The sequence below is a fragment of the Carcharodon carcharias genome, chromosome 13, assembly GCF_017639515.1.
Source record: "Carcharodon carcharias isolate sCarCar2 chromosome 13, sCarCar2.pri, whole genome shotgun sequence".
NCBI lineage: Eukaryota > Metazoa > Chordata > Chondrichthyes > Lamniformes > Lamnidae > Carcharodon > Carcharodon carcharias.
The window spans coordinates 18661504-18684710 of NC_054479.1; the positions used below are offsets into that span (position 1 = coordinate 18661504).

At 41.3% G+C, this 23207-nt stretch overlaps 1 protein-coding gene across 2 annotated transcripts in view; it reads left to right on the plus strand.

Moving 5' to 3' along the window:
• coro1cb (coronin, actin binding protein, 1Cb) overlaps positions 1 to 23207 on the plus strand; it is a 175334-nt gene that overhangs the window by 8790 nt on the left and 143337 nt on the right. The window contains exon 1 of one of the 2 annotated variants that reach the window (XM_041202433.1): positions 9355 to 9378. The exons of the other annotated variant lie outside the window; for it this stretch is intronic. The gene's annotated coding sequence lies outside the window, so the exon portion shown is untranslated. Of the gene's footprint in view, positions 1 to 9354; positions 9379 to 23207 lie in introns of those variants that run through there. 2 annotated transcript variants of the gene reach the window in all.

The following is a 23207-nucleotide window of genomic DNA, read 5'->3' on the forward strand; positions in this document are numbered from 1 at the left end:
GTTAACGTTTCGAATCCGTGTGTATTTTTGTTCTTATTTGGCTGCTTGTCATTTTTTATGTTCTATTCATGTGCATGGCAAGCTGCTCAGTATATAATCTGCCACGTATTTTTAAAATTATATTCCTTGTGTAAAAAGTATCTGAGCATTCACTTTAACAGTGAACACCAAGCATGGAAAGGGAGAATATTTTAACTGGTGGTTGAAGATGTGCTCCAAGATGAAAGTGGTGGCAAAGTCCTTTTTGAGAGAGAATTCTAGAAGGTGGGAGGGCAGTGACTGACCTATGCTGGTGAAACAATGAACAACAGGAATCCAGATTTGGGAGCGAATGGTGCGGGTACAAGTGCATAGCTAAAATGAGGCCATGGATAGATTTCAAGAGCGGGCCAAGAACCTTGAAGCCGAACTTGAAATTGGGGCACAGGGGGAGCCAGTGGATCTTGGCAAGGGTGGACATGATGGTTGTGCTGGACTTCATAGGTGCCAAGCTTGTCTCAGTGGTAGCATTCTTGTCTAAGTCAAAGTTTTAGATTCAAGTCCCACTCCAGATATTTGAGCACAAAATGCAGGCTGATACCTGAGTGCATTACTGGGATGCGATATTTCAGATCTTTCAGGTTAAACCAAGGCCCCATCTGCCCCTCAGATGTCCATGTATTCATAGACAATCAGGGAGTTCTTCCAGTGTTTTGGCCAATATTTATGCTTCAAATAATTATCTGGTCATGTGTCTTATTAATGTTTTGCAAACTTGGACACAAATTTGCTGTCACATTTCCCTACATTACACCAGTGACTGCTTCAGAAGTGCTTAATTGGCTTTCAAGCACTTTTGAATGTCCTGTGTTCATGAAAGGCTCTGTGTAGTTAGGAACATAGGAATTGCAAGTCTTTTTCATCCTATGCTTTGTATGGGAGAGGGCTTGGTGCCACAGATATCTGGATTGGTTGAAGTTTCTAAAAGGTGTACAACAGCAGCAACTTGCATTTGTAAAGTGTGTGTACAGTGCCTTTAATGTAATGAAACATTCCAAGGCGTGTCTTCACAGGCATGTGATCACCTTAAAAAAAAAAGTCAGAGGAGGAGACATTAGTGGGTGATTTAAGCGAATATGCTCAAACTTTCATTGAGCCTTGTTTGTATGTGTGCATATTTATATCAGAACACCCACCCAATTTTACAAGTGCTCCATAGTCCACTCCTATCCGACTTTGATCACTGCATACCCTGAAACTGGTATGAAAGTCTACTGGTTCAGATTTGTGCATTGGATCAAAGGTTTGATGAAAAAGCAGTGTTAGCACCAGGGTAAAATACATCAAGACAGGGAGACTTTGTACATCAGATTTGAAATACTGTATTCGTGCTGCTGATCAGGTCCCAGCAGAACAGGGAGAACCTGTAGAACTGCGCCTGTGAAGACTGAAAGCTTTGCGCTTCATGAGGCAATAAACAAACATCCCTGTCCTGTAGACATTGCAATGCACAAAGGAGCAGGGAGTTTCCCCCAATGTCCTTATTCAGTGAATGGCAGTAAACTCTGCTAAATTTTTGTGGCACATTACCAGTGCAAAGTGGCTACTCCAAGTCCTAGCACTTCCAACAAAAATTACAGTTCATTTACTATTTTGCTTAAGATTTTCCTGCAACAGTGGTGCAAATTTCCTTTCCTGATTTGCTATTCGTTATTGTGCATCACAGACCAACTAATCAAAATGAGTGTGGGGGGAAATCTCAGAACACAGAAGGACAATTTGTTTTTCTAAAGTCTCAATCTTACTTCAGTGCCACAAGTGTTCTGGCAGTTAGGTATTTTTCGAACAGTCCCCACCCTTGTGAAGTCATAACCATTAAGCCTGTGAATCAGCTGTGAGGTAGGTAATTGCTTGCTAAGGGAGTGTTTTGGGTCAGCTGGAGTAGTATGATGGCAGGCCCTTGCTCCATAACTTTAGAGAGATAAAGGCTTCGGTCCTTAAAGGTGCTTGGTCTGTCTTTCCATATCTTTCTTCATGTGGTAGTCAATGATAAAGGGCTAATTGTCCCTGGGAAGTTGTCTGATTCTGTCCTCTGCTGATATCTAAAATGAACGTGAAGGCAAAATGGTTTTCAAGAGAATTCTGAACAGTGGGAGGTCCCTGGACAGCGATCAGCACAAAAAAACTAGGCTAATTTTTCTCTACTCTCCCACTGATGGTGAGGTCAAGTGTAGCACTTAGCTTGAACTGAGATCAGCTAACCTACTGCAGACCAAGTCTGGAACCTTCCTTAACAAAAAATAAAAAATACCTGGAAAAACTCAGCAGGTCTGGCAGCATTGGTGGAGAAGAGTACAGTTGATGTTTCGAGTCCTCATGACCCTTCAACGGAACCTTCCTTCCCTCTCTGACTTCAGTGTCATGCTCTGTTACTGAGGTTTTGACTTGGAGCAGGATTGAAGTGACAATCCCTGTCACAGGAGTGGCATTTATTAGAATTGACTCACCAGTGTATTGAGGAAGATGTAAAGTGTGTGATAACGGAAATTATCCCTTGGGTTTCTGATTGCACCCGTGATATAAACTGTGCGTGAGCAGCACAGTGCTGTGTTCTGCTGTTGAGGGAGCTTTTCTGACTTGGGGAAACTTATATGATTGTGCACTGACATGGGATGAATTGGTGTGAAATGATTGCCAATGATTATGCCACTTACAATAGCTTTGTGCTGAAGTTGTTTATATTTGGTGGTGGTGCTGTTGAGCGCTGACACACGAATTTGCGTCTTTTGCGCGAGTTGGAACACTGCTGTAGCTAGGGGAAGTTTACAGCAGGGAAAGCTGTGCTTGTATTTTCTCTCACTTTCCCCTTCACCTCTCCAACCCTCTCCCCCCACATGAATTATTGATGAGCTTGAACCTCTTCCACTATATGTTAATAATGTCAAGGTCGCGGGTTCAGGACCTGCCCTGGCCACGAGGCTTACCTGTTTTGAAGCATGCTTGCTGTTGACACCGTTCAGTTGCACTCCCGAAATGATTAGGGGTATCTATAATAGTGAAAGTTTGCCTATGGCCATATTAGTGTGAAAGCGTCTGATCTCAAGCTAAGCAGACTGAGGCCTGGTTAGTAATTGGGCGGGAGACCGCCTGGGAATGCCAGGTGCAGTAGGTTATAATGGAAGACATCCTCTTCAATCCATGAAAAACTCTAGACCTAAAGCACCTCACTTCCTTCCTGGAGTGCTTGTTTAGTACCAATCCGCCATGATGCTATGCCATTCTGTTTTGATCATTAGCTCTAAACCCCATAACCTATCTATTACTAAGACAGTCCACATCTGCCTCCATCTGCTGTTGTAACCCTTTTTCTTGACTTTGAAACAAGAGCATGCATCTGTATAGCTTCTGTCTTTCCACTGATATGATGTGGCAAACTCTTGACACGTTCATAGCAAGTTGGCCATGTGGAGCTGAGCAAGTTGACAGGTAGATTTTTCATAAGTGTGAAAGCTGACCCCACATCTGAGGGGTAGGATAGTGGCAAACAATAATTGTGCACTCCTGAGATGACTATTAGTGTGGAGGAAATGTCATTACTGCGGATGTGCTGACCAAGTGAGACTTGATGCAGGCTCATATAAAGTGTTACATGTGGGAAGGAGAAATAGGCAACACACACACTACATGAACAGTGTTGAAGTAGCTATGGATGAAGTTAGAAAACACCAAGGAATCATCCACATTCAGCATGTCCAGCTAATGCAGAGTACCAATTGACAAACCCAATGAATTGTTCAACTTCATAAGCAGGACTGCAGAATACAGGTCACGAAGGTGGAATTCAAATCATATAATGTACTGGTTAGACCCCGCCTTGTAAATGGAGTTCAGTTGTAGTCAGTAAGACACTTGAATTCTGGAAGCAGTGCAGAGAAAGGATCAGCTTCACAGTCTGAGTGTTGAAGACACTTGGATTTTTCATCCAGGAAATGAGTTTTCACAGAAATGTTATAAAGATATCGAAGATAGTTGAGGTCTCTTGAGCATCCCCAAGTTTAATCCATCCACCTTTGACAGTTGTGGCATCAGCTGCCAGGACCCTGTTCTCTGGAATCCCTTCCCTAAAGCTCTCTACTGCCTTCTCCTCCAAACTTTAATCAAGCCTGTCCTAATATCGCCTTATGTGACTCAGTGTCGCACTTTGATTGCACTTTTGTGGGACATGTTCCTATGTTAAAGGTGCTATATAATTGCAAGTTGTTGAATAGAGAAAAATAAGTTTGAGATACTACTTTAATTTGAAAGTAAAACAACATGACACGGTCCAAACTAGTAAGAGATAAATTTAGAACTGATACGAAGGAATTGTTTATTGTCATGAATCTATCAAATCGTGATGGTGAAAACCCTGGAATTAAAATAGTTGAATGCTGCAATAGTGAGATGTTGGGATTTTGATTAGTTCAATTGAGCATTCTCAATTGGCCTTCCTTACCTGTAAATTGGGTTGTGATTTCTGGGAGTGAGTTCTATAATTACAACTTGAAACAGATCTGCAAGGAGTATTTAAAGGTTGATGCTGTAATATTTCATTACACTGGTAGTTTCTTGAAAATTTGCTTTTGTCATTTTTTTACAAAAAAGCATTTTCTTTGTTTGTTTATGTACCATTCACTCTTCCCTATCTGGTTCAAAAATGGTACTGCTTGTTCAAAGTGTGAGGCTAGCCATTTGCCCTCCAGTCTAAGGTTCTGGGTGAGGATGCATTTATTGAGATTTGGAGGAAGAACCATTCTGCCCCGCCCATCAAAAAAAAAAATTGGGAAGAAACGAAGCAAGAAAGATGCTTGTTCTTACGTTGCAGAACTTTGCCTACAAGCACAAATAATAGCTTCTGACACTGAATTTTGCTTTGCAACCACAGGAAGGTACTAAAAACAAAGTAACAATGCACCTTGTTTGGTTTTTTTATAGTTTAAAAAAATATCCATATGGAGTAGTTTGTCTTTTATTGATGATGCATATTTGAGAGCAGGAAGACCGGTGTCATGTCCGTTGTTGCTGAGTGTCAGACAGGCTTTACTACATGTTTGCTTTTTAATTGAGTACTTCAGATGTCACCTTAAATAGCAGAGTGGCCACAGGCATCCTTCTCCTGGGCAACTCTTCTCAAGCGACAGGCGTGATGAGCTCACTATCACCTTTCATGCTATTCTTTTGGATTGGGGTTAACCTCAGTTGCTGCTGTTTTGATATGGTTGGTCTGGCTGAGATCCATGAATGACTGAGCAGTTAAAATTTTTCTGCCTTGTGTGTTTTGGGTGGGGTTAGGAAAGCAACAATAAACTAGATGCCAGCAATAAGTTTTTAAAGCGATCTTTGAGCTTCTATCAATATCCCCTGAAGCTTTATTCTTTTGAACACAACTATTGGGTATTGCAGCTCCTCTTTATCCTGTTTTGTGGCTTAGTATGGTGCTTTATTTAGGTAATGTTGCATTGCTGCTGATTGGATGCAAAGGCTATTGATTTTGTAATGGTTTTTGGCATTTGAACAAAATCTTCTCATTGAAGCTGTACAGGATTGCGGAAGTCAACTGCCCCTCGAGGGAAATTGGATCAGATTATTCTGGAATAATACTAACTAGCTCCACCCAGCAAAAGTCAGGGAGGGATGGAAAGGAACTGGAATGAACCTGAAGCTGTCGACATTGCCAGACCTTGTTGCTTCTATATCCTTATGTCAGTGGAGATGTGGCATCTCCTGCGCATTCTCATGGCTTTAAACATTCACATTGAGCATGATACTATAGTCTGTGGAATTTGGCTGTTTTTTTTGTCTCTAAGCATCGCAGTTCCATACAAAAGGAATCCCTAATTGAGCCATGTGCAGAGAATTTAAAAAAGAGACTCAGAATTTCCAGTGCAATTTTTAACCCACTCCATGCTAGATTTTCTTTAGCTTTTGTTAGAACTTTTCTGTGTTGCTTTTATGTTTAAAAAAAATTGCTACATTTGAGTATTTTGACTGGACCTAGAGACCCCTTTAGGAGTGACTGGCTGGGAGTGAGGACTGACAAGGAACTAAATTGACACCAGTTACCCATGATCCTGGATTTTTTTGACTTATGTCTATCCTCGCATTTAGTTGTAGTAATACTACATGCTCATTTTTCCTCTGGTACTGGTCATCAGCATTTGCTGCTGTTTTCTTGATAGTTAGGCTGATGTGATGGTCCTGTTTCCTCATTAGGATTTCAGCAAGGTGTAATTGTGGGTATCAAGATAGCTATCCAATTTTTAAGAGTTTTTGAACTGAATATCACTAGGATATAGGGCTAGTAGCTTCAGCTCCTTGGGATCAATTTTTGGTGATCTATTAAAACCAACAAACATAGGTTGAAATATGTTGTGGTCTTTACTCTCAAACAGCAGAAACAGCCTTTGTGTGCATATCTTTACTTTTCACCCTCTGGTGTTAATCCACTGTAGTTTTACATATAAGGGATGGTGGTCGGGGGGTTCGTAAAAAGGAAGGTGGGGGCACAAGTAACAGTCAAATACAACTGGTACAAATCAAAACAAACAATTATCCAAGTCCCAGCAGCATTCTTCAGTTGGTATGTGTGCTGTTTCACTAGATTATTGTACATTACTGAGGAGAGTGAAGTTGTGCATATTTACGTAACTTCTAATTTGTCAGGCTCAGGCATGCATATTTACTTGGCTGAGAGCGAGGGGCTAATGGATGTTTGCAGCAACATTGACAACTTAGTGCAGTACCCTTTGTGGCAATATCCAGCAAACTTTCTCAATACTGAAGCTGTGTTTCCTCTCCCTGCTCTGAAATTGCACCTTGACTCCAGGTAGCACTGTAGCTGATCACCTTTCCTTTCCCAGAAGTTAGGAAGTCTCCATATGTTGTCTTGAGTCATAATTTCCCAGCCTCTTGCTTGCTGTTAGTTGCTTTTGCGCACTCAAACGCTTATAGTTTTTTAAAATTGAAAATCTGCACTATGATGTTTCTTTGGTTTGGGTATAGCAAAGTCCTTTCATGATCTAGGTGAGCATTTATGATTAGCTATACTTGCAAAACCAGTGGGGATTATTTCTGGTAAAAATAATTTCTCCCTTCCTCCACCATTCTTTCCCCACTTTTTCTATATAAAACACAACTCTGCTCAGATGGTTGCACTCTGATGCCTTTGTTGCTGACCTTTGACATCAGACGTTTGTAGGGTATTCAGCTATGGGGGGGGCGGGATTTGGGGTTTCAACCGGAGTGAGGGGAAAGGTGGGAGCTATCACAGCACTTCACTTGTCTGGTGTCTGCATTTGTGCATTTCCAGCAATAGAAACTGCAACATACTGAGAGATTGCGATTTTGGCCCTTGCTAGTGTGGCTCTGACTTGCCAGGTGTAGGAAAGCGCCAGACTTCTCTCCCAAGGAGCAGCTTCTCCTGTCAGGACATGATTAAGACATCATACCAGAATCACTGGTATGAAACTGTACTCTCCCTCCCTTTCTTGTGTTAGTGGGAAAACATACTAGGCTACAATACTGCTGTTTCCCCTCTTCTTTCCCGGCCTATCGTGCGCAGGCATTCCTACTAAATCAAGATGACAATAGATGGATGCCATGAAGTTGCTGCTTTTACCACATCCTTAGAACGTAACCCAAGTATGAAAGAAAGGGCTTTTCGGATCCCACTCGTTGAAATACTACTTGCAATAGACATGATTTAAAACTGACAGCAGTGTTCTCTGCACCACAAATCTATCACCAGAAGTGATTGTGGATCAAAACGTCGTTAATTGGAACTTTTAAAAACTTGCCCTTTACTTTTACACAAACGCAGATGTTAAACAAAGTACAAGATTGGAGTTATTGTGCTGCTAAAATCAGCTTTTTAGCTATATATGCAAATAATTTGAATACTCTGCAACCTTGGTGAATGGGATGTTATATGTTGAAGCAGTGTGCTGTTTAAAAACTGATCAAAACCTTCTGTACCTGGTTGTGTTTTGCGGTAAGTGAGGTCACCAGCATTCACCACAAAACCAGCATTGGAGTTAAATTAACCAATGTCGAAATTCACTCATTTCCTTCCTGTTTGTCTTTTTAATTTTAGTTCCTTCAGTGTCTGGCCTCCAGTTCACTTAGAATATACAGCATCGAAATGGGCCACCTGGCTCAACTGGTTTATACCTGCACCAACACCCTCCCACCTCTCTTCAACCAACCCCATCAGCATAGCCTTTTATTCCAACTGTCTCGTGCTTATCTAGCTTCCTCTTAAATACATCTATTTCATTTCCCTCAAGTTTATTTCATATTCTAACCGCTCTCTTGGTAAAGAAGCCTCTCCTGCATTCCCTGTTAGATTTTGGTCTCCTCCACAAGTGAAAACATCATCTCTAGGTTTACCCTATCAAACCTCTTCCGGCTTTTAAAAACCTCTATTGTTTTATGTCTCCTATAAGCACTTCTTTAGTTTAGTATGGATGAGAGGATTAATTCTTGAAGGGACGAACTCATGCTTTTTCTGCAGCTGCTTAAAAGATGATTCTTGAAGCCAAGGCAGTAACAGCATGCTATACCATGAGGCAGGTGTTAGGGGCAGAGGGAGTCAAAACCAAGCACTTACTAAACACCCTGCATGAACTGCCAGCTTGGGGGAGAGGGTGTTGATAATTGTAGTTGTTGAAGGGAATCATCTCAGCCCTCCCAGGCATTGCTGCAGGAATTCCTTAGGGCAGTGTTCCAGGCCCAACCATCTTCAGCTGCTTCAGTGACCTTTCATTCATCATAAGGTCATGTTCATTGATGATTGCACAGTGTTCTATTCACATCACCACTGATGATGAAAGAGTGTTTGCATGCAGCAAGACCATGTCTTGCTGCATGCAAGCACTCTTTCATCATCAGTTGAAGTGTGTACCATCGACAAGGACTGTAACAATTCTCCAAGGCTTCTTTCACAACATCTTCAAAACTCCCAATCTCTGACACCTAGGAGCAGATACATGGGAGCACCACCATCTGCAAGTTCCCCTCTTAAGTCGTACATCATCCTGACCTTGGAAACAAATTGTGATTTCTTTATAGTTGCTGGATCAAAACCTTTCCATAATGACACTGTCGTTGTGGTTGTGCTTGCACCCTATAGACTGTAGCGGTTCAAGAAGGAAGCTCAATACCCCTTGTGGACAGTTAAGGATGGGCATTTAATGCTGGCCATGTTGGCTACACCTACATCGCATCAGTGAATCAGAAAACTTGCCTTTATATTTCCTATCCACGCCCATGCAGTATTGAGTGTTTTAGGAGAAGAATACCAAGTGGAAGTGTCATGACAAAAAGGCACGGTTTTTGAAGAGACTGTTGAGAAAAGTGCAGGTAGGAAAGCAAAGTGGTTTTGGGAGAGTTCCAAAGAGCAATGATGGAGTGACTGAAAGGCAGGCCACGTACAGAGCAGAAATAGTAGAGCCTAGTAATAATCCATAATCAGGAGAAAGAGAGTGGAGTAGGTGATATGGCTGGAGAAGATTGCTCAATGGGAAGAGATTTGAAAACCAGGATAACGACCTTGAAGTGATGGCTCATGATGGCTCATCATATTTACTGTGCATCACTGAGTATAGCGTGACTGCTGTTTCCAGTGAGTTATTTGGGTGCCTGTACAGTGAATTTCTTTCATGACCAAAGATGCAATGCAATACTACATGGCTTGGCATTTGGAGAAAGCTATGGAGTGACATCTCGACTGTCTTACCCTCTGAATCTTTTAGCTTTTGTGACTTATGTTGGTTAAAGCGACATATATTTCTGTTTAGAGATGCTAACACCTCAAGAGGATTTTTGGAATTGTATGAATTAATCTTGAAAATGTGCAGAACATTGATGAAATTCAGTGCAGATAAATGCATTGTTGAACGCACTAAACTGAAGCATTGGTGCCATAAGTATACTGTGGATGATGTAGAAATAACTTAGTGGAGAAGGATTAGGGAGGATGACATTTATGGTAGTGATTATGTTACTGGACAAGCACTGATCAGGGTCAATACAAATGGCCTTTCTTGCCTGTATTGATCTGATTTTAATCTGCTTCACTCACTAAACTTTGTAGTGGGCGTCAGTGAATTAGTAATTCTAATTTGTAAATTCTTAGCATTGTTTTGTGACCTGGGCTTGCAATAAACCTGTGCTTCAGTGGAAAGATTTGATAAATAATTCATTGTGGCTGATGGTGCAGGGGTTGAAGATGGTCAGCTCTTTGTTCTGCCTGCTTCAAGTGCCTCCTCTCTATCCATGTCTGGCACAGAATCTTCATGCAACCTTTTATCTTTATATATGTGGTTCCTACAGCAACAAGGTATCAAACACTTAGCATTTGATTTGTCATGGCCAGATTTGTGAGAAGCTGGTTGTGCAATCATCTGTGCCAGTAAATTAATCCTGTTTGCTATATCTCCAAATAAATGGGCAGTTTTCAAGTCTGTGAATCCTGCCTTAGTTGATCCAAGACATAGGGACATGGGGATTCATGGCCTTCTGCTCTTCAGTCCCAAGACAATGTGGATGGGGCAGAGCCTCCATCAGCTTGCTATGAAAGAACTGTTTTTGGCCCCTGCCAAAATCCCAGCTCTCTTGCCACCGTTTCCATTCCTTCCCACGGCTGCTCATTGAGGCTGAAATAGAGCTTGTGAAATATGTCTTTTGTCAATCCTGAGAAGAGCTTGACATCCATCACAATTATGATTGCCCATACACTCCTCCACCACTGAAGTCTGGCCACATAAGGAGCAGAAGTAGTAGGAGTCTAGTAATAATCCAGTTAGGAGAAAGGGATGGCCTAGACAAAATGGCTGGAGAAGTTTACTCAAGTAAGGTGAAGAGATTTGAAAACCTTTAAATGCTATTGTCCCTATCCAGCCTTTAATTTGCTCAAATTCTCATGCTGGCCTTTACTTCCATCCCACTATCATAAATTAAACTCCAACTAATCCAGGGCACTGCTGTTCATTATAGGTAATAGTAAGAACATCTGTTTTAATAACCCCCCCAGAGAATTGGTTTGTATCCTTAAATGCAAGCATGAGTATACGACTCCAGATTTTCCTTGTTTACAGAACTGAGTACTGATGGGCGTGTTGTTTGCTAAATATTTAGTCTTTTCGGAACACGCAAATGTACTTGAAAACCTAAAGAGGAGCTATGAATTTACAAGGAGAATTTTCTGTTTAAAATAGCGTGAAAATTTGAAAAGTTGCTGGCAATTGTCCAGCCTCTCTTCACTCCCACCCTCAATGTGTACCACCTGCACTGGTTTGGAAAATCCAATAAAAGCTGGTGCCTTGACTTCTTCCTGTTTGCTTCCCTAACCAGTAACATCACCAAATAGAATGACATGGATGGGATTTAACAGCAACTGGTGGCAAATTCTGCTTTTCAGAGCAAAGTAATTTTAGTGAATTACACTCTTTGGTGTCAAGGAAGTAATTATTCCAGGTGGTTTTGTGGTTTGCTTTATCTTGATATTTCTAATCTCTTGAAAGGGGAAGTGGGGACAGATCTCTTTAATATTTCACTAGTTACCAGTTACTATGCTGTACTTTGTAATAACGAACTGGCATTGTTCGTGACTGCACCTGGCAATTTCCCCGCTTCTGATTCTGTCCATCCTTTGCCCGAAATGGACATTAACTTGTGTTGGATGCAATTCAGCAGGCATGAGTTACTCGTGACACCCAAGAAAATGTGTGTTTCCAGAAGTGAAATGGTTTGTATCGTGTCCCCCAAGTGTCAAGTGTACTGGATGCTTGCAAGTGAACAGCATTACATCAAAATCACAGCTCTTGAGACTACTAAGCATACACTCGGCACCCGTCAAGTAGGAGAAGGAGGCAAAATTAATAATGGCTTTTGCTCCCAGTTATCCACTGTTGGAAGACGAGTTTGCGTAGATGTTGGCAAGGATCATATTGGGTGATGCTCCTTGATTAAATAGTCGATCTTCATTAATTGTGACGAGTGCTAAGGAAGGATGAATAGATTGGAGTATTTTAATGTTTTCTAAAAGCTGAAACAAAACGAGAGGGGGCAGGTCTAAGAAGCTGCAGTAGAAGTTTAGATTTAATTTACCATGTTTCTAGCTGTTCAGTTTTTGGTTTGAAACAGTATGAGATTGTTTGTATTGGCAGCAATATGAACAGATGCAGAGAAATGTTGAGCATTCTTTTTATGTTATCTGCCTGGTTGCAAAGCAGGGCCATGTGCTTGTCCTGTTAGCAAAGGATTCGCTTCTTTGTCTGCCTTGGCAAGCCTTTTTAATTTTTGAATGCTGCAATTATTTAATCGGGGGTGGGGGGCGTTGGGTAGTGGAGCAGGGCAATTGGGGAGTGGAGAGAGAAAGTTGACTGTTATAGTGTCTAGCTTGCCTGAACTAGTTCTGTTGTGAAATTACTTGACATGCAAGAATGTTTTAAAAAATTTCACCCGCATGACTAAGTAGTGAGAGAGAAGTTGTTTCCTGTGAAGAGGGCAAAGTACTGAGTCTCGAACCTTTTTGACCTAACACTTTTTCAGATGGTCCAGTACGTTTTATAGTGGGTTCATTGCCACAGGAGATAAAGACTTTCCATATATTTACTACATTGGGCAAAGCACCTAATTGCACCAATCATGTCTAAGGCTTGCTAATTTTCCACAGAATTTTATTTGACATTATTGATACCAGCACTGATCGGGAAAGGTTGAACAGACTGAGGCTCTCTTCTATAGCAAAGAGAAGACTGCAGGGTGACCTGAAGTCTTCAAGATAATAAAGGGGTTTGATAGAGTAGATGTGGAGAAGATGTTTCCACTTGCAGGAAAGACAAGAATTGGGGCCATAAATGGCAGCTACTAGAAATCCTCTTTATCCAAAGAGTAGTTAGAATGTGGAACTTGCTACCACAGCAGGTAGTCAAGGTGGATAGCGTACATGTATTGAAGTAATAGCTAGATAAATACATGAGGGAAAGTGGAATAAAATAGATATGCTGATGGGGGTTAGATGTAGAAGGGTGGGAGAGGGCTTGTGTGGAGTATAAATGCCATCATGGACCTGTTGGGCCAAATGGCCTCTTCCTATCCTTGAAATACTTTGTAGTTATCCTGTTTGAATATGGTTAATGTGCTGCAGCTTTAAGTCAGCTGGTTTTCTTAACATGTAGAAACCTATCAGTGTGTTTGACATTCTGAGAATTGCAAGGATGTATGGCAGCCTCCCTTCATCTATCCTCATAATTTATCTGTATTCAAATCTGAGCTGAGTCGTACTTTCTGTTGTGGATGTTGTCCAGTTATCAATAGTACATATTTTGTAAGTTACTCACTTTGTCTATCAACTGGAGTATAAAAAGTCTACTTGGTTAGACCTAACATTACAACTTATTCAGCACAGGAGTCCCTGAACATGATGGCACTAAGGTTTTGTAGAATTACAGATTTGAGTTCAACACACAATTGACTTTCTACAATTAGTTACGTAGTTGACGCTGCAGCACATGGAGATTTCATCGAAAAGTATTCTGTATTAAAAATGAGAGACAGAAGAAACGCCTTTGAGTTAAATCCATTATCTTTAGATTATGGGGCATATTATGTGACATTTAAAGTAATTCACTGCATAGTTCTGCATTGCTTGAACTTCAGACTCTCACTAGGGATCACTGCAGGGTAGAAGTTTTTTGGGCAGTTAGTGTTGGAGCTACAAGTGTGCAAGAAAAGCCAGTTAGCCCACCAAGCCTGTACTGTTCACCATCTAAGCCCCCCTCCTCCTTCCCAAAACTTTGAAACCTCCCAGTCATGTAAAACTGTCATGACGTACAGCCAATTCTAGATTCAATCACTTGTCTATGTTGTATTCATTGATGATGTGGGGGCTGTGATGGAAATCTTGAAATCGGCCTAGGAGCTGAACAACCCTATGCCTGAATTGAGAGTGTAAGCAAAAATACTATTGGCTTCTAAGGTGATCTTTGTTTTCAGATGATGTAGTTTAAATCTATATATTTGCTATGCCTCTTCACTTTAACTCTTCTTATTTGAAAATGCTTTCCCTTTCCCAAGCCCATCCCCAAAATAATCTAATTGCCCAGCAACGCACTTCTGTCTTGTAAAAACGGAAACTGCTGTTCATCCAGTCAGAGCTGTAATAACCAAGTGGCTTTGACATGGCACTAGGGACTTTGAGTTAATGAGAGCACTTAGCTCTTTAAAACAGTTTGCATGTACTTTCAGTCCCTTGTGCCAGCAGGCAGCTTTGATCACCCTTTTATGATTTCTTGTTGCCAATTTTTCTGTCAACCCCCTTCCCCTTCTGGCAGGTATTGACTCCTTACTGAGATATTGTCCAGTGCTTTGTCAACATCCGTTAGTGAGCATTGACTGAGTTTTAGCAGGCTATTCCACTATATAAGGCATCAAAAATGAGCTCAGTCTGTACCTCGAATATGTAAAACATATATAGAACATTAGTTAGGCCACAACTTGAGTACCATGTGCAGTTCTGGCCACCTCATTTACAGAAAGGATGTAATTGCATTATAAAGGGCATAGAGGAGATTTATGAGGATGTTGTCAGGACTGGAAAATTGCAGCTATGAGGAAAGATTTGACAGGTTGCAGTAGTTTTCCTTGGAACAGAGGAGGCTGAGGGGTGGATTTGATTTGAGATGTACAAAATTGAGGGGTCTGGATAGAGAGGCCAATGACTAGGGGACAAAGATTTAAAATGATTAGTAGAAAGATTAGATGGGAGATGACAAAACATTACTTCACCCAGAGAGTTGTGGGGGTCTAGAACTCGCTACCTGAAAGGGAGGTAGAGGTGGTAACCCTCAACTCGATTAAAAGGTGTCTGGATATGCATCTCCTAACCTACAGGGCTACAGACCAATTGCTGGAAAGTGGGTGACTTGTTTCTCAGTTGACCCAGACACGATGGGCCAAGTGGCCTCTTTTTCTGTGCTGTAAACTTTGTGATATCTATTCTGTGTGGCTCTGGCAGGGATTCCAGTTGGGGTAGGGACCATAACCATTACTAACTCCCTCCACACCTTGCCCTAATGCAGGATCTCTTTCGAGTACAAACACATTTCCATCTGTTTCAGATGAAGTTACGTTGTTTCATAGTTTGCCATTGTGAGATTTGAACTCTTGATCTTTGGGTTACAAACCCAGTACCATAACCACTTGGCTATTTAGGCCGAGCCCCCTAATGCAGGATGCTGAAGCCCAGCTGCATTGGAGTAAATCATCACTGACTTGGAGAGAAACTGACCAGCATAGCTTAATTACTGGAAAATGAAACCACCTAAATTCTCGCAGGAGCCTCCGGATTTTATCATTTTAGCAATGTCACACAACTACAGCTTCTAAATTTCTGGTCTTCATTAGTGTAGAATGGGTAATTCTGTCTGAGAAACCAGGAGTAGTGAAGTGCCAGTCAAATGCCAAATATTCTTTGCATGTGTTTGTATATATTTATCTAAGAACTTGTATCTATATAGTGTCTTTAATGTAATAAGCCATCTGAAGGTGCTTCAGAGCAGTGTTATCAAACAAAATTTGACACCAAGCCATGAGGTATTAAGGCAGGTGACCAAAAGACTTGGTAAAAGAGGTAAGCTTGAAGGAACATCTTAAAGGGAAGACAGAGCAAGACGGGAGTGTTTAGGGAAGGAATTTTGGAGATTAGAGCCTAGGTAGCTGAAGGCACAGTGGCCAGTGGTGGAGTGATGAAAATTACGGATGCGCAAGAGGCCAGTATTGGAGCACAGTAATCTGAGTTGTAGGCTCAGGCACATTATAGAGTGGGGAGGGCGTGGTCATGAGTTTACAATTTATTTGTACAACCTAATTGGCATTATTGGTCTGCATGGCACTTGGGTAAATTGAGGAAAAGTTATTAGTGGTGCCAGCAGGATTTGTGATGTAATCTGGATGGTTTCCAAGCAGCATTGCACTTAACACAATGGGGAAAATTGCAGGCATTGGAAGCAATAGATGTGTGACATAATCTTCTATCATTTTTGCTCTTTCACCTGATTCTTACGATTGCTACTGGGCCCAGCATGCCTTGCACAGAAGAATAAATTTGTTAATATATTACAAAGAACAGCAAAGCTGCAATGAGTGGAAGCCAATAATTCAGCCTGGAAGTTCTGTTGGGATTAATTACTTGAATTTTGCTTTTATACTTCGATCTGACCATAGCCCACTCTGTTTTCTTGCTGGTTTCTCACTGTATTCCTTTTTAAACCTTTATACCGAGATGTTAGTCATTATCGACTGTTACAGGTGAACAGTTTTCATAGAGATCACAAATTTGTAGCCCATGGCAAGGGCTTTCAATGAGAAGCATCTGGTGCTGTGGCTGACTATTACCTGCTGCATAGTAATGTTCATTATAAACTGTACACAATTCTTTGGGCTTTTTTTTGCGAAACATCTCTGTTAAAATCCAGCAGTAGTAGGAAAATGACCCTCTCAAGTGATGTTTGTTTGGAAGACAGTGTTAATAGCGTGGTAGTCACATTACCTCCACTCTCAATAAATTCAGGACAGACTTTTCGAGATGCCTTCGTCTGCCTTAGCTAATTATACTGATATCACTTTAAAATACATTACTGGTTGTTGTTTAAAAACATAACCATTTGGAAGATCAGACATTCTTATTCGCAAACAACTCTCGCAAGTCAGTAAGGTAAGTTGATGAGGCTATTAAGAAAAATAGCATGGGATGCTTGGCTTTCTAAACAGCAGGTCAGAGGCTAGGAATCGTGCAAGGTGTAACTCACCTGCTGTCTCCCCAAAGTCTGTCCACATCTACAAGGTACAAGTCAGGAATGTGATGGAATACTCCCCACTTGCCTGGATGAGTACAGCTCCCACAACACTGAAGAAGCTGGAAACTGTCCAAGACAAAGCAGTCTGTTTGATTGGCACCACATCCACAAACATTCTCTCCCTCCACCACCAACGCACAGCAGCAGCAGTGTGTATCATCTACAAGATGCACTGCAGGAATTCACCAAGGCTCCTTCAACAGCACCTTCCAAACCCACAACCACCACCACCTAGAAGGACAAGGGCAGCAGATAGATGGGAACGCTACCACCAGAAAGTTCTCCCTCCAAGTCACTCACCATTCTGACTTGGAAACGTATCACCGTTCCTTCACTTGCTGGGAACTGAAAATCCTGGAACTCCCATCCTAACAGCCCTATATAAATGCAAATAGGTGTACCTACACCACATGGACCGCAACGGTTCAAGAAGGCAGCTCACCACCACCTTCCCAAGGGCAACTAGGGATGGGCAATAAATGCTGGCCCAGCCAGCGAAACCCACATCCCATGAATGAATTTTAAAAAAAGCATTCAGTACAAAGGCAACAAAGTGATGCTAAACCTTTATAAGTCATTGCATGAGAAAGCTGCGATTGTTCCCCTTAGGGCAGGGAAGGTTTAGGAGTTCAAAATTATGAAGGGCTTTTATAGAGTAAATGAGGAAAAAATGTTTCCACTGGCAGGCGGACATAAATTTAAGATTATTGGCAAAAGGAAACAGAGGAGGTGAGATTTTGTTTTATGCAGTGCATTATGAACTGGAATGCCAAGTTGAAAGGGTGGTGAAAGCAAATTCAGACTTGAAAAGAGAATTGAATGTGCACTTAAAAAGGAAAAATTTGCAGAGCTGTGGGGAAAGAGCAGGGGAGTGGAACTAATTGGATAACTCCCAATACTCGCCAGGCTGAAGTATCTCTAATTTGATGATTCTATTGTTTTTAAATACGCTGGATGCTGTAAACCATTAACCATCCCATGATGCTGCGTATTTTAAGTCTTTTTTCACAACAGCATTAACTTGCATTTATATAGTGCCTTTAATGTAACAGTGGCCCAATGTGTTTCACAGGAGTACTATCAAATAAAAGTTTGACTGTTATTAGGACAGTTGACTAAAAGCTTGGTTGGAGAGTTGTTATTTTTTAAAGGAGTGCCTTGGCGGAGAAGAGAGGAGATGACACAAGTGAAATGTTAATGCATCAATACAATATAACACTGTACAAGTGTACAATGTCCATTCTTGAGATTGAAAAGTTTTGAGTGGATTAGATTGAAGATACTTAGATCAAAGATTTTCAGTTGCTTTGTATTCTGTTACTTCCATGTCTGCCTTTTCTGGGTTGGTTTTGTCCTGGGCTATGATGTAGTCAAGAGTTGGGGAAAAAATACTTGAGGTTGATTGGTTGAGTCCACCAAAAAATACTGTTAAAGGAAGCTTAAAACAATTGAGAGATTTAGAACTGGCTAGAGCAAACTGCTGAATTCAGATCCCTGTTAGTCCTGCACTAGTCAGCCAGTGACATCAGCCATTAAGCATTCTAAAGTTTTCCTTTAAACCCCTTATTCTTTCCTTCTCCACTTTTGTCAATCTATCAGAAGATTGAATTTGAGCAGTGTGACGAGGCACCTGCAATCATTCCCCGCTCCCCAAAATGGGAAGATAAGGTGGAACAATTATTTTTAAAAGCTAAAGGACAAAGGGGGAGGTGGTGGCATAGTGGTATTGTCACTGGACTAATAATCCAGAGACCCAGGGTAATGCTCTGGGGACCTAGGTCAATAAAAAATCTGGAATTAAAAATCTAATGATGACCATGAAACCATTGAGATTGCCATAAAACCCATCTGGTTCACGAATGTCCTTTTAGGGAAGGAATTCTGCTGTCCTTACCTCTCTGGCCTACATGTGACTCCAGACCCATAGCAATGACTCTTAAATGCCCTCTGAATAAAGTTAATTAGGGGTGGGCAATAAATGCTGGCCTAGTCAGCAATGCTCATGTTCCATGAACAAATAATAAAAATAATTAGGATTTCAGCTTGTCAGAAAGTAATACTCTTCAGTTAAATGCAGTGATTTTCTTTCGTGAGCATTTGAAACATGTTTTAAGAGTACATTAAAAAATGTAGACACCTTTGTGCAGTTATTGTGGTGCATGACTAAAAACATTCAGTTATGGAAATGAAATTACAAAGCTTTTTTAAAAGCTGGATGTTCCTGTTGGGCTTAGATACATAAATTGTGCAACCAATGGCCCTTCTGTTAGGATATTATCAATAAACTAAGATTATAAAGGCTTCTGAAAATACATCACTCAAATTGAAAATCAAAAATTGCAATTTACGAATATGCAGAAGACAACTTCTACAAAGCCAGCATTTGTTGCCCATCCCTAATTGCCCATGATCTATCTGGCTTGCTAGGTCATTTAAGAATTGACCACATTGCTGTGGGTCTGGAGTTGCATGTAAACCAGATCGAGTAAGAATGGCAGACTTCCTCCCCAAGGGACGTTAGTGAATCAGATGGGTTTTTACAATAATCAATAGTTGGCATGGTCTGTAGAGTAAAGGATTAACATCAGAAGCATACATGACAATGTCATCATGCCAGATCACATGATTGAGAACTGAGAGAGATCAGGAAGGAGGAAATGCTTCAACCTCACGTAGAGTTTCAAATGTGCAACTACTTGCTATAAATAGGGTAAAAGTTTTGAGAAACTCCAGACTTGAGCAGCGTGCTTTGGGAGAATAGGCAATCCCCAATACTGCCGTCGAGACCCTAACCACACAACATGATGGCACTGAGTAGAAGACCCAGCAGACCTTAAAAAGAATATACATGGCTGACAAGTAAAGGAGTCCTCGAAGGAAGGGCAAAAAAAAAACTTGACTCACCAAGACATCGGAACATCGCGGAAGCAGCAGATACAAGCTGAGACACAGATGTGGAGACCGGACAGCAGTGAGCACATGCCAGAAGCAGGAACAATTCCAGGGCTCAGCAGTAGCCCGTGCTACCACTCCCAGAACCATTTTGGAGTACAGAAGGCTCACAACAGGCCCAGAACTGGGATAACTGGAGAAAAAAAGTTCAAAGTACAGAACTGCTTCAGGATTAAACAAAACAGATGAAAAAAGACCAGGTTAGTACACCACTTTATGGAGTTGGATCTATCGCTGACAACTTGATAGCAAGGCAGAGGGCTAATGAAACTACTTCTTATGAAGAAGTCCGGCAAGCTTTTGGCTTTTATTTCAGTGTCCGTTGGAATTTAGTAACAGAGGCTAAATTTAATAAAAGAAAACAAAGACTAGACGAAAGCATAGATTTGTTCGTCAACTACCTGTAAAGGCTGGCAGGGATCTGCGATTATGGAATCTTAAAGGGTGAGCTGATTTGCAACAGAGCTGTTGGGCTCCTAGATGAAGATTATTAAATCTCTTAGAGACAAGAGCATTTAACACTTAGTGAAAGCAGTGCAGATTGCAAGGCAAATGGAACTCCGGAAATAAAATCGGGCATTTGTTCACGGGGAAGATGAAGTCCAATAGAGAAGATAGTGAGACTGTTCAGTTTATAGGCCATAAAATAGTGTGGCTAAGCCTGCCAGAATGTGGAAAAGCACACCAACTGCCATTTTGAAATGTCTTCAGTGTGTCAGGAACAAACTGCATAAGCGCAAAGAATGTCAGGGATGGGCTGGCGGTGCAGGCACACTGCCACAACTGTGAGGAAAAACAGGCTATTTTCAAAACTATCACTCAAACTCTGACAACCTATAAAAATAGGGAGAAAATTTTACAACAGAGCCATGTACAATAAGTGGAAACCACAATCAAAGGAATTAACCTTCTTGGGAAGGTAAATGATACTCAAAACAAATATTGTAGCAGTAAACTCTTAAGTGGATGGACACCCCACAGTTTAAACTAGACATAGCAACAGGAGTTTTATCAGACAAAATCAAATGGCAAAAATATTACATTGCAACCCTCATCTATCATATTGCAAGGTCCTTGGGGAACAACTTTAAAAGTGAAAGGCTAACTCATGGTAAAGCTGAAATATAAAGACAGAGAAATCCTCTAACCTCTGTCATTCAAAATCAAGAGTGCTTTCTACTAAGCAGGAAAACATGCTTAAAACTGAAATTAATCTAGAGTGGGTGAAGTTACTACAGCAGTACATTCCAAAATTGTTTACAGGGCTGGGGAAGTTATAGATCAAGTACCACGTTGCCTTTCCTTCTTTACACTGAGAAAAGTTCCTCTCCCACTCGTGGACAGTCAAGGGTGAAATTGAAATTTGCAGCAGCAAGGGGCTACCTCACCGGTCGTCACACTAACAAAATGGTGTTCAGGAGTGGTTATGGTCTCAAAGCCAGCCAGTCCTTAGTCTGCAATGATTTAACTCAATTAAACAAATCAATGGAATGTGAGATCCACTGATGGCCTCGGTGGATGAGAGCCTTACCAAACTAGCTCGAGTACTTCATTTATCAAATTGGATGTGAACAGTGGATTTTGGCAATTGCCTCTGGACAAAGAATCCAGATTGCAGACACATTCGTGTTGTTTCAATAGATTGCCCTTTGGAATAGTGTTTGCTCCAGAGATCAATGTCTCTCTCTCACTCTAGAAGGCAAGGAAGGGGGTAATGTGCCGTAAGGACGGCATACTTGTATGTGGCTCCACAAGAGCAGAACATAATCACAGAGTCAGAGCAGTCCTGGGAGTCTTACAGGCTGCAGGCCTAACATTGAATTAAAGAGTTCCGCCAAACCTGACCAAGTTTCGAGGTCATACAGTACAAGCTACTGGAATCTCAGTTGACCCACAAAAAAGAAAGTAATCAGAGAATTTCCAGAACCATAGAACAGAACTGAGCTTCAAAGATTCGCCGGGATGGTGAACCAAATAGGCAAGTTCCTACCAAGTTTTGCAGAGGTCTATTATGCCTCTCGGTCACTTAGAGAAAGAGAGCAACGGTATGCCTCAATAGAAAAAGAAGCATTGACCACTGAGCGTGCAAAAATTTTCAGACTGTTACTGGATTGCATTTCAAAATCTAAACAGATCGTAAACTCTCTAAACATGATAGAAATCACGAAGATGCTACCCAGAATCCAGTGGTTCAGACTAAGATTGAGATATGATGCCATGGAATATGTGCAAGGGAAGTATCAAACAACAGTAGACACATTGTCACAAAAAAACATCAGACTGAACCAAACAATAGGATTTACACTTCAAGGGGGTTGAAGCACGTACCTCAATCACACAGCTCTTACCAGCTACTGCAAAAAAAAGTTGCAGGAAATAAAACCAGTGAAGCAACTGGATGAAGAATGTCTTCTATGTTTGAATATTGTCTGGAAGGATGGACAGGCTATATCCCCACTAATCTGATAGTCGGGTAGTACTTGGAACAGCACAAGCATCTCAGTTATTGACGACTTGCTAGTCTTCAATAAGAGAATAATCAGCCCAAGCGCACTTCTTGAAGTCTTTGCAAAATATCAAGCTGAAGTCATTTAGGAATAGCAAAATGTCATGCAAGAGCACGGCAATCAGTCTGGTGGTCAGGCATTAGTCTCTACAGATGAAATGATTTCTAACTGTCTCGTCTCATGCCGTAAATAGCCAAAAACAAAAATAACCACTATTATCACATCCTCCAAGGCCGTGGGAGAGCCTGGGAATGGACTTATTTGAATTTGGTGGGGGGGGGAACCTTTCTTTCTATCAATGGTTACTACTCTCAGTGGATTGAAGTAAATAGATTGGATAGTATCACAGCAGAAACAGTCATCCAATCCCTCAAATTTATGCAAAGCTTAGCTTCCCAGGCATGTAGTGTCGAACCGTGGGCTGCAATTTGCTAATGAGCTATTCCAAACTTTGGCAAACGGATATGACTTTGTTCATGTAGCCAGTTCACTTTGCTACTGTCAGGTTATTGGAGAAGCTGAGAGAGTGGTACAAACGGTCAAAGACTCATTGAAGAAAGATTACCTTAATCTGGCTCTTCTGAGTTGCTGAACTCCGCCACTACCAAATGGTTTCTCACCATCAGAGCTACTAATGGTTAGGAAAATGAGAACTCAGCTTCCATCCCTAGAACAAAAACTCAAACACAATATCACCACAAATGACCATGAGAGAGTAAAACAACGTGAGGAAGAGCAGAGAAGCAACTAAACTCGGAACTTAGCTCGTGCTCAATGCCTGTGATTAACCAGTGCTGAAGCCTGGGTACAGAGTATGGGTCTGAGATCAACAGAAGGAAGGCACAATCAATGGAAGAACTCTACAACTAAT